Source organism: Glycine soja, chromosome 6, assembly GCF_004193775.1.
Source record: "Glycine soja cultivar W05 chromosome 6, ASM419377v2, whole genome shotgun sequence".
In the NCBI taxonomy this organism is placed as follows: domain Eukaryota; kingdom Viridiplantae; phylum Streptophyta; class Magnoliopsida; order Fabales; family Fabaceae; genus Glycine; species Glycine soja.
In genome coordinates, this window is record NC_041007.1 from 43,636,687 (window position 1) to 43,645,277 (window position 8,591).

Genomic DNA, 8,591 nt, shown 5'->3' on the forward strand with positions numbered 1-8,591 from the left:
TGTTATACATTATCATAAATGGACAATAAATTTTAATTGACGAATTAAATGAGGATTAATGCATGATTTTATTTTTTTATGAAATAAATGTATAAATATTTTATCCCTTAAATGAACATGAGCTTTGGGGCGATATTCTTTTTCCAATGGATATTTCTTTAAGCAATAAAAGATTTATTGATAACACCCACACATTAAATATGTTTGTTAGATATTTTACTCTTCTCCATCAAAATTATCATTGTGTTCTTTATCTCTCTTTTTTTTTTGGAAAACTCGAGCGTGTATATACTACTTTATATAATAAAGAGATTAAAGTTGACAAACTATCCGTCTACAGAAACTTTACAAAGACAAGCAATTAAAATGAGTCATTCTGCCACATCATATTTTAATTAAAAGCTATTTAAATAAAACTTTAAAAAAGGAGAACAATCACCCCATGATTGCACCACATCTCTTTGTTTTTGTCAACCCATGTTCTGTTTTAATTATTCATAGGAATTGAAGAAGAAGAATCCATGTTGGCATCTCACAATGATGCAATGAGTGGGTAAAATATAACAAAATCATTTCAATTTAAAAAGTTCAATCCTATTGTGAGAGATGATTTTGCACTAGCCAAATATTAATTTGAAGTACCTATTTTATGGCAAGTAATATGGAAGAGGCCACACCTAAATTCAACCCATAAAAAGAGAAGATTTCCTTCTCTTTTAAGAGAAAAAGTTTTCAACATTGAGAAATGTAATAAATATGAAACACAGAAGCAAATATGAAATTTTAAATATTAACATTTGAAAAATGGAAAACTAGGAAAATTATGTTGTGAGCGTCAAGAAGAAGGCAAAGAGATATGGTGCAAGCATGCTCTAAGTGCTCTTCGTTCTTTTTAAGTTTTCCTAAAATCATTTCTAATTAAAATCTAATGTGGCATAATGACTCATTTTAATTGATTGTCTGTGTAAAGTTTTTTGTGTCACACTCACGATGTTTCTCCATTAATTTCTATGATAAAAGATAAATGATTTATTTGTACCGGTAAAATATTCAATATATTTTCTAGATATTTTGATGTTCACATTCAAAACTAGCATTGTGTGCTTTAACTCTTGGGGGAGGGGAGAATCTTGAGCTTATGTATATTAATATTATAAAGATTTTAAATAATATTTTCAAATGTATATTCTTTGAAGTAATAAATGATAATTTATTTTTAATAGCCAATCATTAAATACATATTTTTTAGATATTTTAATGTTCACAGTTGAAATTACCTTTGTGCCATTTAACTTTTGGGGGGAGAAAACAAGAGTTTGCGTATATTAATTTATATAATAAAAGATTGAGGGTTTATTTATAACTATCAATCATTAAATACATTTTCTAGATATTTTGATGTTCATAATCAAAACTATCATTGTGGCATTTATTATTTTTTTTTGGTGGGGGGGGGGGGGGGATCTAGAACCTTTGTATACTACTTTTATAGTATAATAAATGATTATAATACAATGATATTATAAATCAAATTATAATTATAAGGTTTATAAATAATTAAATGTAATAAATGATAACTACAACATAATTTTATATTTTTGGAAAAATAAGACTATTTATGTATAACAGTTAATCATTATATATATATATATATATATATATATATATATATATATATATTAAAATATTTTAATGTTCATTGTTTCATTTAACTTTTTGTGAAGAAAACTTGTGTTTGTCTATAACAATTTATATAATAAAAGATAGAGGATTTATTTATAACTGTCAAGCATTAAATACATTTTTTTAGATATTTTGAAGATTACAAGGCAAAATTATCATTGTGTCCTTTAACTTCGGGGGAACTTGTGTTTGCGTATGTTTCTTTATATAATAAAAGATTAATAATACTAGCATATGTAAATCAAATTATAATTTTAGGCTTATAAACACAATGTAATTTTAATTGTTGAAACTAGTTTTTTTAGGCATGATCATCAGAAATGCACTTTGAATTTTAATTGACGAAATAAATCATGATTAAAGCTTGATTTTATTTTACCCCTTAAAGGAGGTAGGGGGAGTGAATGAATTTTTCAAAATATATATTCCTTTAAGTAATAAAGGATTTATTTATAACAGTAAAGTATTAAATATGATTTTTAGATACTTTTATTTTCACAGTCAAAATTACCATTATGTCCTATAATGTTTTTGGGGATCATAACTTATTAAATGATTTGTTTACAATAGTCAAATGTTAAATATTTCATAGATATTTTAGTGTTCACAATCAAAATTACCATTGCATCCTTTAATTTTATGGAAAAAACTTAACTTTCGTATATTACTTTATATAATAAAAAATAAAGGATTTATTTATAACTGACAAGCATTAAATATATTTTTTAAATATTTTATACTCATAGTTGAAATTACCATTTTGTCCTTTAACGTTTTTTGGGTAAAACTTGAGCTTACCTTATATAATAAAAGATTTGACATTAGAGGATAACAATATTCGCCCCCCCCCCCCCCCCACACACACACACACACATATATATATATATATATATATATGGGAAATTGTTATTTAAATTTTTCTTCAAATGACTATTTTATTTTTATAAATCCATGACTTCACATCAAACTATAACTCACTTCAAACATCAAAGACAAAATTTTTATTAACATTGTTGATTTAAAGATGGCTAAGATTTGTTTCACAATAATTTTTACTTTTGCTCTCATCTTTACAAGTTTAGTAATTTATCCCTTCCTCTCTCTCCTCTTTGTCACTACACACACATATGTATTGCTAGATTTTTTATTATTTTTCTTTGCTAGGGTTGTTGTTTATGTGGTGTTGATGCAATGAGCTCAATATTCCAAATGAAATTATTTAAATTTTTTCAAAATAAATTGTTTAAAATTATTGGTTCATTTTTCAAAACCAAAATAAATTAGTTTTAGATTCATCAGTTTTACCTTATGTCAAAACCCCTAATTCAATCATCCTACCAACCTATATTTATTTATAATATCCTTTTGATTTATACATTTTATATTTTAGGCATAAATCTCACTCTTCTTAGTTTATTCCTTCCTTTTTTTAAAAATAAAATAAAAATTGACACTCCAACCTTGTCATGCATCTTTGGTAATCCAATGATTTTGCATTTAATTTTTAGTTAAAATACTTAATTGGAAAATTCAAAAGTTTAATAGAAATTAAGGATTAAATGGCAGCGAAGTATAACATTAAAATAAAAAATATAATATATTTTCAATTTATTTGATTATATTGTCTTGAATTAGACCTTTATTTGATTATATTGTCTTGAATTAGACCTAGAAAAGTAAGAAATATGTTTAAAAAAATCACAACTCCAACAAACAATAGGTAATATAGCTAAAGAAAAAATCCTTAAAATATTTAACATTTATGTTATTATTTAGTATTGGTGACAAGAACAAAGTAAATGAAATACGTTAAAATAAAAATATAACTACCAACTAAATTTGATTGCTTTAATAATTTATATATATATATATATATATATATATATAAAACGGTTATATGATTTTTTATGAGATTTTGTCTTTTTAACATTGTGTTTGTATTTGCATAGTTATTTCAAGGACAAGTGAAGCAACGATGACAGATGACAAATGTTCAAAAGTGTTAGATCCTAATAATTGTGACCTCACTAAGTGTCGGGCCAATTGTAGTCAACAATATCATGGGATTGGACATTGCATTGACAGAAATCCTTACACATGTATTTGCATATATGATTGTTCTCCCTAGAATGGTTAATAATATTCCAATTTGAATACAAAAGAATAATAAAGTAAGGTTAATATATCTATGTCCAATGTTATACACTATCATAAATGAACAATAAGAATTAATTGACGATTAATACATGATTTTATTTTTTTTATATAATAAATTTATGACTATTTTATCCCTAAAATGAGCATATTTTTTGGGGGATATTCTTTTTCCAATGGATATTCCTTTAAGCAATAAAAAATTTAGTTATAACTGCCACACATTAAATATGTTTTTTAGATATTTTACTCTTCTTCGTCAAACTTATCATTGTGTTCTTTATCCTTTTTTTTGTGTGTGTGGAAAACTCAAGCTTGCATATACTACTTTATATAATAAAGAGATTAAAATTGAGGGGCCATCAATCTAAAGAAACTTTACAAAGACAACCAATTAAAATGAGTCATCGTGCCACGTCAAATTTTAATTAAAAGTGATTTAAATAAAACTTAAAAAAAAGGAGAACAATCACCACATGATTGCACCACATCTGTTTATCTTTTTCGCTCACGAGTTGAAGAAGAAGAACCCATGTTCTATTTCAATCCTTCAGAGGAATTGAAGAATCCATGTTGGCATCTCTAACAAAATGAATTCAATTTGAAAAGTTCAATCGTATTGTGAGAGGTGATTTAGCACTAGCCAAATATTAATTTGAAGTATTTAGTTTGTGGCAAGTAATATGGAAGTGGCCACACCTAAATTCAACTCATTAAAAGAGAAGCAAATATTGAGAAATGTAATAAATATGAAACACAGAAGCAGATATCAAATTCTAAATATTAACATTTGGAAAATGAAAAACTAAAAAAATTATGTTCATGATTGACAAGACGAAGGCAAAGAAACATGGTGCAAGCATGCTCAAATTGCTCTAAGTTCTTTTTTAGGTTTTTCTAAAATCATTTATAATTAAAATCTTGTGTGGTACAATGACTCATTTTAATTGGTTGTCTGTGTAAATTTTTTTGTTTCACATGGATGATGTATCCCCATTAATCTCTATGATAAAAGATAAATGATTTAATTGTACTAGTGAAATATTAAATACATTTTCTAGATATTTAGATGTTCACATTCAAAACTAACATTGTGTGCTTTAACTCTTGGGGGAGGGGAGAATTTTGATCTTATGTATATTAATATTATAAAGATTATAAATAATTAAATGAAATAAATGATGATTAAAACATGATTTTTTAATATATGTGTGTGTGTGTGTGTGTGTGTGTGTGTGTGACTATTTTATCCCTTAAAGGAACAATATTTTTTCAGATGTATATCCATTGGAGTAATAAATGATTATTTATTTTTAACAGCCAATCATTAAATATAAATATTTTTAGATATTTTAATATTGATGGTTGAAATTACCTTTGTGTCATTTAACTTTTTGGGGAGAGAAGAAGAGTTTGTGCATACTAGTTTATATAATAAAAGATACAGGATTTATTTAGAACTGTTAAACATTAAAAACAATTTCTAGATATTTTGAAGATCACATGCAAAATTATCATTGTGTCATTTAACTTTTTTTGGGGGAAAACCTTGTGTTTTTGTATATTTCTTTGTATAATAAAAGATTAATAATACTAGGATATTGTAAATCAAATTATAACTTTAAGGCTTATGAACACAATGTAATTTAGTTGTTGAAACTAGTTTCTTTAGACATGATTATCATAAATGCACTTTGAATTTTAATTAAAGAAATAAATAATGATTAAAGCTTGATTTTATTTATCCCTTAAAGGAGGTGGGGGAAGTGGAGGAACTTTTCAAAATGTATATTCCTTTAAGTAATAAAGGATTTATTTATAACAGTCAAGTATTAAATATAATTTATAGATATTTTTATGTTCACGGTCAAAATTACCATTATGTGCTATAATTTTTTTGGGATCACAATGTATTAAATGATTTGTTTATAACAGTCAAATGTTAAATATTTTTTTAGATATTTTAATGTTCACATCAAAATTACAATTGCATCCTTTAACTTTATGGAAAAAACTTAACTTTTGTATACTACTTTATAGAATAAAAAAAGGATTTATTTATAACCGACAAGCATTAAATATATTTTCTAAATATTTTACACTCATATTTGAAATTACCATTTTGTCCTTTAACTTTTTGTGGGTAAAACTTGAGCTTACGTATGCTACTTTATATCATAAAAGATTTGACATTAGACGACAACAATATTGTTTGCCACTTCAAAAAAAGATCTCTTATCGAAACAATTATATGTGTATATATATATATATATATATATATATATATATATATTATGGCAAATTGTTATTGAAATTATGCTTCAAATGATGATTTTGTTTGTATAAATTCATGACTTCACATTAAATTATAGCTCACTTCAAACATCAAAGGCAAAGTTGCTATTGACATTGTTGATTTAAAGATGGCTAAGATTTCTTTCACAATCATTTTTGCTTTTGCTCTTATCTTTACAGGTTTAGTAATTTATCTCTTCCTCTCTCTACTCTTTGTCTCTACACACACATATGTTGCTTGGTTTCTTATTATCTTTCTTTGCGAGGGATGTTGTTTATGTGGTGTTGATGCAATGAACTCAATATTCCAAATGAAAGTATTTAAATCTTTTCAAAATAAATTATTTTAGATGATTCATTCAAATTCAATCATCCTACCAACCTCTCTCTCTCTCTCTCTCTCTCTCTCTCTCTCTGTATATATATATATATATATATAACACTTTTAATTTATACATTTTATATTTTACGCATTGATCTCTCTCTTCTTAGTTTATCCCTTCCTTTTTTAAAAAAAAATATAAAAATTGAGTCTCTAATCTTGTCATGCATCTTTGTTAATCCAATGATTTTGCATTTAATTTTTAGTTAAAAGACTTAATTGGAAAATTCAAACGTTTAATAGAAATTAAGGATTAAATGGCAGCGAAGTATAACATTAAAATAAAAAATATAATATATTTTGAATATATTTGATTATATTGTCTTGAATTAGACCTAGAAAAGTAAGAAATATGTTAAAAAAAATCACAACTCCAACAAACAATTGGTAATATAGCTAAAGAAAAAATCCTTAAAATATTTAACATTTATGTTATTATTTAGTATTGGTGACAAGAACAAAGTAAATGAAATACGTTAAAATAAATATATAACCACCAACTAAAGTTGATTGGTTTAATAATATATATATATATATATATATATATATATATATATATATATATATATATATATATAACAGTTATATGAGAATTTGTCTTTTAACATTGTGTTTGTATTTGCATAGTTATTTCAAGGGCAAGTGAAGCAACCACCACAGATGACAAATGTTTAAAAGTGTTGGATCAAAATAATTGTGACCTCACTAAGTGTCGGGCCAATTGCAATCAACAATATCATGGAACTGGACATTGCATTGGCAGAAATCCTTACAAATGTATTTGCATATACGATTGTTCTCCGTAGAATGATATATCAATTGTTCCAATTTGAATACAAAAAATAATAAAATAAGGTTAATATATTTATGACCAATGTTATACATTATCATAAATGGACAATAAATTTTAATTGACAAATTAAATGAGGATTAATGCATAATTTTATTTTTTTATGAAATAAATGTATAACTATTTTATCCCTTAAATGAACATGAGTTTTGGGGGGATATTCTTTTTCCAATGTATATTTCTTTAAGCAATGAAAGATTTATTTATAACAACCACACATTAAATATGTTTTTTAGATATTTTACAGTTCTCCTTGAAAATTATCATTGTGTTCTTTATCTCTTTTTTTTGTGGAAAACTCGAGCGTGCATATACTATTTTATATAATAAAGAGATTAAAGTTGACAGACTATCTGTCTACATAAGCTTTACAAAGACAGCCAATTAAAATGAGTCAATGTGTCACATCATATTTTAATTAAAAGTGATTTAAATAAAACTAAAAAAAAGGAGAACAATCACCCCATGATTGCACCACATCTCTTTGTCTTTGTCGCTCACGAGCTGAAGAAGAAGAACCCATGTTCTATTTCAATCCTTCAAAGGAATTGAAGAATCCATGTTGGCATCTCTAACAAAATCAATTCAATTTGAAAAGTTCAATCGTATTGTGAGAGGTGATTTTGCACTAGCCAAATATTAATTTGAAGTACCTAGTTTGTGGCAAGTAATATGGAAGTGGCCACACCTAAATTCAGCCCATTAAAAGAGAAGCAAATGTTGAGAAATGTAATAAATATGAAACATAGAAGCGAATATCAAATTCTAAATATTAACATTTAGAAAATGGAAAACTAGGAAAATTTGAGTGCCAAGACGAAGGCAAAGAAACATGGTGCAAGCATGCTCTAATTGCTCTTCGTTCTTTTTTAGGTTTTTTTCTAAAATCATTTTTAATTAAAATCTAATATGGCATAATGACTCATTTTAATTGGTTGTCTGTGTAAAGTTTTTAATTTGTTTCACACTGACGGTGTTTCCCCATTAATCTCTATGGTAAAAGATAAATGATTTATTTGTAGTAGTAAAATATTAAATACATTTTCTAGATATTTAAATGTTCACATTCAAAACTAACATTGTGTGCTTTAACCCTCGGGGAAGGGGAGAATTTTGAACTTATGTATATTAATATTATAAAGATTATAAATAATTAAATAAAATAAATGATGATTAAAACGTGATTTTTTAAAATATATATGTATATGACTATTTTATCCCTTAAAG

General features: G+C 25.5%; 1 long non-coding RNA gene across 1 annotated transcript; it reads left to right on the top strand.

Moving 5' to 3' along the window:
• The first annotated feature begins 6,161 nt into the window (after positions 1 to 6,161).
• Positions 6,162 to 7,389, top strand: LOC114414215. Its single transcript, XR_003667161.1, has 2 exons — positions 6,162 to 6,312; positions 7,142 to 7,389. It is a non-coding gene; the product is annotated as an uncharacterized LOC114414215 (long non-coding RNA).
• Positions 7,390 to 8,591: the final 1,202 nt, after the last annotated feature.